The sequence below is a fragment of the Simochromis diagramma genome, unplaced genomic scaffold (assembly GCF_900408965.1).
Source record: "Simochromis diagramma unplaced genomic scaffold, fSimDia1.1 OVJJ01000388.1, whole genome shotgun sequence".
NCBI lineage: Eukaryota > Metazoa > Chordata > Actinopteri > Cichliformes > Cichlidae > Simochromis > Simochromis diagramma.
The window spans coordinates 138,203-145,370 of record NW_024387093.1 but is presented as its reverse complement, the minus strand read 5'-3'; the positions used below and the strand labels follow the sequence as shown (position 1 = coordinate 145,370).

The 7,168-nt window shown below is 38.0% G+C and overlaps 1 long non-coding RNA gene across 2 annotated transcripts; it reads right to left on the bottom strand.

Annotated features, from left to right (window-relative positions):
* Window positions 1–252: 252 nt before the first annotated feature.
* LOC120742796 lies at window positions 253–4,225 on the bottom strand. Of its 2 annotated transcripts, none has more exons than XR_005697959.1 (3): window positions 3,818–4,225; window positions 3,443–3,475; window positions 253–383 (listed from the first exon to the last, which is right to left on the bottom strand). It is a non-coding gene; the product is annotated as an uncharacterized LOC120742796 (long non-coding RNA). The 2 variants fall into 2 exon arrangements; XR_005697958.1 differs by lacking the exon at window positions 253–383 and adding an exon at window positions 2,234–2,549.
* Window positions 4,226–7,168: the final 2,943 nt, after the last annotated feature.

Below are 7,168 nucleotides of genomic sequence, written 5' to 3'. Positions count from 1 at the left end.
TTTTATAAATCTGTGGAATAATCAAAACATCTATTCTCTATAGACAAGGTTTTTTTTTTCTGTGGCTGATTGTGACTCAGAGAAAATGGATGTCTTTTCATGTTGGGTCTTCTAGAGAGGACATGACAGTAATACAGCTGAGTTTTACTCCTGAATTTTATTTTTTATTTTTTTTTCTATTGTCCAAAATGTTCCAGCAGAGAAGCAGCTGATGGCAGCATCTGTTCAGCCAAGGTGTTTCAACAACAATGACTGGCCTCGTCTCCATTCATACATCCACTGAGCTCCTTCACCTCCCTGAATCTCACATGTGACAGTGACTGTCTCACCTCTGTATATCTGAGTCCAGGATGGCTGCAGGAACACAGTGACCTTCGGAGGAGCTGATCAAATACAAATATATCATTAGCAGACTGATAGTTTTGACTTGAATACATTTTAAAAAATACATTAAACCAGGTAATTTAATGATCTTTATGTTTCACTATTCGCTTTTTTCTACATCTTTACATTACATATTACACATTTCTAAACATATAATCCATGAGTCATCAGTTAACTGTTGTTTCCTAACAATGCTGTTAAACCTCCAGTGATGGATTCAAAGCTGGAGGCTGCTCTGCTCTCATAAACTGATTATTAGTTCATAAATGGTGAAATACAAAGTTTTCATGTGGCACCAAAGTCAAAATTACACTGGCAAAGAAAAACTAAGAGTAAAGGTTCAGTAACCAGGAAAGGAGCACAAACTGTTTTTTAAATCACTCTAAAAATACAAAACAGCACCATGAACTCCTCTGTGTCTGTAAGTGATCTGAAGACTGAACAAAGGTGAAACGATTGTACTGAGCCTAATAATTAATAATTTGACAGATTTAGTGCTTTAAGTACTGGTGATTACTGAATACTGATTTCCATTACAATTTGGAGAAGACCTTTTTCAACTATCAAATTTTTTTTAAACTCATCAGTTTTCTGAATAATGACTGAATCGCTTTTAGTTGTGACTAAACTTGTGTTTCTTCTCCTTCCTCTGCAGGTGTAGATGCCTCCATCAGAGACAGAGATTGCACTCTTAGAGCTAAAAGAGATTGATCTCATTTTTCAGATGAGGTTTTTTCTGAACAGAGGAATTCACATCACAGGTCAGTGTCACACTGCCCCCTGCTGGTGTGGTTGTGCTGTCTGCTGTCAGAATGGCCTTGATTTTAACTTCTATAAGTTAGAAAATATGAGGCTATTATTGTGGTCCTTTTAGTGGAAGAAGGAAAAACCCACCACATCTGCCACACAGATGTTCCAGCTGCAGTTTTATTTCCTACTGCAACTGAGACTCAATTACAAGGTGAAGAGCAGGTGAGCCTGGCTGAGTAATACGCCACCTGGTGGTTTGTTCTGAGTGTGACAGAAACCTGAGCTGTGAGCCTGAGCTCAGGGCTAATGAACCCTCGATTACAGAAAACCTTCCACACTCATCTGTGGATCTGTCACAGCAGAAGTGCAGCAAAGGTCACAAGTAATAAAACAGACAACAAAGAGAGCAGGTGAGCTGAAACTTGACCACATCTCTGTATTTTAAGTGCTTCAGGCAAAACTTTAAGACTTTCCAGCTGATAATATCTGTGCACACAGATGTGTTGACTTATTTACAACCTGATCACACACAGAGATAATAAAAATGCACACGAGGGTTAATATATATACACATGACTTTGCTACAGTAAAATCTCCAAACTAAGCTACTATCATAGAAACACCAAATTTGAGAAAAAGTATTTTGTGTCCATTCTTCCCAGTAGAGTCCACAGACTTGTAAATATGTGTCTCTGTAACAATGAGTGGAGGCAGAGGTGTGAACTCAAATGCAGGAAGCAAAATAACTTGAAATAAAACTGAACTTTAATATCTAAATAGTCTAAAAATGGAAACATACAAAGAATCAAATGTAAAACTAATAGAAACAACTAAGAGATGAACACACTTGAGTGTTCACAGATGCTCTGACAAAGACTGAAAAGACACAGCCGGACTATTTAAACAGGACTGGAATGAGAAACAGTTAAAAACAACAGGAAAATCATAAAAGAGGAGAAAAATAACACAAAGGAGGAAAGAAAACAACCTTTAAATTAAAGAGGAAATACTTTTTTTAAAAGCTAAACAAAGATGAGGAAGAAGCACTCAGAGTAAAATGATGAAAGACCATGACAGTCATAAATGAATAAATCTATATCGATGGCACTTTGTCCAGTTTGTTTTACTTGTTACTCTTGTGAAGTCTTATTCATTTATGACTTTAACAACTTTTAGAGGTTTTTTCAAGAGGACACTGAGGCAGGCAGCACACCATGACACTATAAATAACTGAGAGTAAAAACTCATAATAAGACTGATTAAAGTCTTCAGGCAGGACTTTAACTGGCTGATCTGTGGTTGAGTCTGTTTTCAGGTTAGAGTTACCTGCATTTACCCTAAACTCATCACGCTGTGCTGTAATAAATTAGATTGATCCTCCAGTTCATCAGCATCTTGTGAATCATAACTGTGATCTGTGAGGATGGACAGATAAATACTCATGAAAAGGAAATCAGTCAGTTTCAAGGCAACAAACTCTAGTAAATATAAAGTTTGTGTATCGGCTGAGTGAAACATCTGCTCACATGGTTGCACTCTTGATATGATCATTTTAATATTTTAACCAATAAATGCAGTGGAGTGTGAGCTGTATCATATACAATATTTTGTCCCTCAGGTTATTCCTGAAATATAGTTTGTTTCAAGTTTGTTATATGACGGGTCACATTTATTCATCCGCTTCTTCCTGGTCCGCTCATGTCAAAGTCCGCCATCTAGTGGTTAAATGGAGGAAGTGCCGAGTAATAATGGCTAGAGCTCCGTGTCTGTGATAGTTCTGCATCTGCTGCTCTTGAGATGGTATAAAGTGTAAGTTTGGGCAGATGATGGATTGTTTCTACATATTAGTGCTCTGTCCTTCTTGTGGGTCTGTGAAGTTTGTTACATTACTACTGTAAGCTAACTGTTAGTGCTTTGTTTTGCCTGTTAACATAAAACATGTCAGCATGTGGTATTTGTATTTACGTCACTTGACAGGCTTTGTCCATTTATTGTTGATGTTATGATCTTGCATTGGTCATGTGACATGTGTGCATCTACACTGAGATTAAATGTACCTGCTCTGTTTTGTTGTTACAGTTTTACAGACTGAAAGTGGTACAAATGGTACATCAGTAAAAGCTCTGAAGAACGCCACAGTCTCCACGTGGAGCGCTTACTGAAGCCATTTATGTTTAACTGCACAGGCTGAATAGAAGCATTGAGTCTGTGCAGAAGATAACATGTAAACACAGGGAGGATATTATTGAGCGCATTATAGGAGATAACAGCTACATATATGAACAGGAAGAAAATAATCATTTCTTACCTTCAGCATTTCCACAGATGACAGTACTGAGCACTAAAATAATGAATAAAACCTCATCAGACATTATACAACTGACAAGATCAAAACAAAAATAAATTAAGACTTTATTAAAGATGAACAGTAATAACCAGTAATCTGTTTGTCAATAAAATGAAATAAACATAAAAATCCAAACTGTTGTAACACAGCGTGTAACTATAAGTGATGCAAAAAGAAGCAGCGTATCAAACATTTAAAACACTTAAAGAATCACAGTCTGCTTTGTTTCCAGCTCTCAGGTAAACAGGTTAAAGCAGTGACTCACTGTAATTCTCACAGATCAGAAACATTTTCATTAATCGCTGCCGTTCAAAACAATGTCAGACGTGTACTTACAGAAAAAGCCCATCATGCAGAGCAAAGAGTGCCCCATCGTCACATCCAGCCTGCTGCACTCTGATCCTCAGATAATCAAACAGTTTTAGTTTGCAGATAAAGAGAAGTTGTGTTTAATATAGATACAACAAGAGTTTTTCTACAGGCTCTTATTCTGATTGGTCTCTCTGTGCTTCCTGCCGTTACACACAAAACTCAAACAGCTCCTGTAGCTTTGACCGCAGCAGTTGGTTGACATGTTTATATTTCCTGTCCACTGCAAACATAGAAGCTTGTTTCTTTTGTTGTGTTGTTTCCTTTTTCTATAATATACAAAGTTGTTGTGTTGCTTCATGTAAGTATGTTTTGCCCTTTTGGGGTATTTTTTGGGTGCAATATCCACTAATATTTGTCTCCTGGCAGGTTTCTGCAGACTGGGAGTCACTGAGAGTGAATATACCAAACAGCTTTTCTACTTTGGTGCCTGTATTTTCACTAAAGCCTTTAAAAAAAAAAAAAAAATTCTCCTTTTGATGTTTAACTGCTGAATTAAAATTAAATTCTTACTTTAGGCTGCATTAAAATGTTTTTCTTTTATTCGACTCTTAGCTGAAACAATCATCATGCAGTAATAGTAGTGTGAAAAGGCTCCTTTGACCTCAGACCTGTGAAAGTTTCCACCTTGTGGTTAAATTCTGGTTTTAAGTTTGGTGGAGACCAAACACAGGAAATGACTCAGTGTGTGGCTGACGTGAGACTAAAGACCTTTATGTTTCACCAACTAAAGAACAATTAAATTCATAGATAAATTCAAAGTTATATTTATTATCTGTTGTCATTTCAAAGTAAAGCAGGAACTCATTTATTCTGCCAGACTGTTCTTTGTCTTGCTTTTGACATGTATTTGTGCAGATGCACACTGACCTCAGCCTCTGACTACATGTAAACACAATAAAATAAAACAAACTGATGATGTGAAATAATGATTGAAACACTGTAATAATGATGTTTGTGTTGAACACCACATGTTACCAACACAGATCATGTGATTGTGTTCAGAGTCAGTTCAAAAAGCAGACCCACATGCTAAATGGTTCTTATACAGCACTTTTCTACTCTTCTGCGCTTCACACAACTCGTGCATTCACCCATTCACCTAGCACATTTTTCTTGGTGCTTTGTGGCAAACATTCACACACACATTCATACTCCGATGGATGCCTCGGAGAGCAATTTGGGGTTAGTATCTTGCCCAAGAATATGTGATAAGCAGACTAGGGGAAGCCAGGAATTGAACCAGCAACCCTCTGATCAGTAGATGCTCAGCTCTACCACCTGAACTACAGCCACCCATGCAAAGCAGGACTCAGAGTACCAAACAAAGGTGACCTTTATTATGAAGCTGATAGTTTCAGGCCTCGATGGTAACAAATGAAGAAAACTGAGTTACAGATAACCAGTGTTGGGACTAACGCGTTATTAAGTAACGCGTTACAGTAACTACGTTTTTATTGTGGTAACGAACACGGTAACTAGTTATTATGCCAAAATCAGGAACGCGTTAGTCGTTACTGGGATTTAGATAGGCTCGTTACTCGTTACTTCGTTGTGGTGGCTATCGCAGAGCTTCCACAGATTCAGTAACATTAGCAAGTGGTGGAGGCAGCAGGTGGCTGAGGGAAAGGGGAGGCAGGAGGAGGAGCAGAGACCCGAGGCAGCCGCTGGTCCGAGTGTCAGGTGAAACTGAACTTCAGGTAAGAAGTTATGACCTGCAGTCTATCTGAGTCAGATATAAACCAAGTTTAGGTGGAGTTTATTTTCGTTATTCTGACTTTTTCCATACTGCGTACTAGCTAGCATGACGGGGTTTCTATACAGCTGGGTGTGGTGCTATGAAGATGTTGAACTTTATTTTGTTCATAAGGTTAATTATTAGAGTTGCCAACCGTCCCGTAAAAACAGAATCGTCTCGTATTCAGAGAAGATATTACGCGTTTCGTATTGAGGTGAAAAGACACACAGTTTGTCCCGGACTGCAGTTTTTGTGTTGGATGTAAAAAGCGCACATGATGCTGTGACGTAGGCTAGAATCATGGCCGCGGTCAATGACGGTCACAGGCGTGGGATTTCTCTGTGTAAATATGCACATTATTATTATTTTTTCTATTGGTAGGTGGCACAGTGCACTTGTTGCAAGTAAGGAAGCTAGAAGACTGTAAAAGTTATGGAAGCACAACACGGTTAACAAGAGAATTCTGCGTAGAACCAAAGTTACTTTTCCCTAGTAACTAGTTACTTTGAAAGTAACGAGTAACTTGAAGTAACTGAGTTACTTTTGATAGAAGTAAGTAGTAATGTAAATAAGTTTACTAATTTAAAGTAACTTACCCAACACTGCAGATAACTGATCACAGGAACACAGAGACTTACCTGTGGGTCATCACAAAATCTCTATTGAGGTCACAAAAGTGTCAACTTACACTTTCCAGTCAACATAAATAAATAACAGACTTAAACACTGTGTGATTCCACAAATGTTAATCTGTCCAAATCATGCAGTGATGTGTAGACTAATAGATCAGAAGATACTGTGGTGTATTACCTACAGCATGATTGTAGACGGATCTTATCATAATTATTCCTGAAAGACTTTTACCTTTATTTTTACTCATGTTGCCATAGTAACTTTAACCTCCGAAGACCTGAACTCTTTCATAGCATTTTTATTTCTCTTTGCTATTTGGGCTGATTGGGACCTGATGAATGTAAAAACAAAGAATTACTTTGTACTTGATTTTGCTGTACAAGGGCCTGATATCCACATATGGGGACATTTGTTTGAAAATTTGATAGAACAGTGGCAGAATAATGTGCTCGTGAGTGGATATCAGGTCCTGTGGAGTACTGTGGTCTAGACAAGACAAAATGTGATGTCCACATATGTGGACGCCACAGGTTAAATCTTGAAAGCATGCTGAGAAAATGCACAAAGCATTGCAACAAACCACTATTGAACTGTTCACTTATAACTGGACCAAACTTCCAGTTCCTTTTTACACTTACTGAGGTTTGATAACAAGAATAAGACGACACCACATTCACACCAGAGTTTTTGAAGTGTTTTAGAGCAGTGGGTTGATGTGGATGGTGGTTTGTCCTTGTATATTATGTGCATGTGATCACAGCTCTGGGCCCTGTCCTCAGCCCTCCGTCTTCCTTCTGCTCTCTTTCAGGTTCTGTTTGTTTTCTGTGTCATTTCCTCTTTTTTCTTTTTTTAAATCTCTTTCCTTCTGTTAATTTCTTCTTCCTAATCTGGACCTCCCCACCTGTCAGCTCTGACACTGTTACAGTAAAGGTGTAATTTTTTATTTT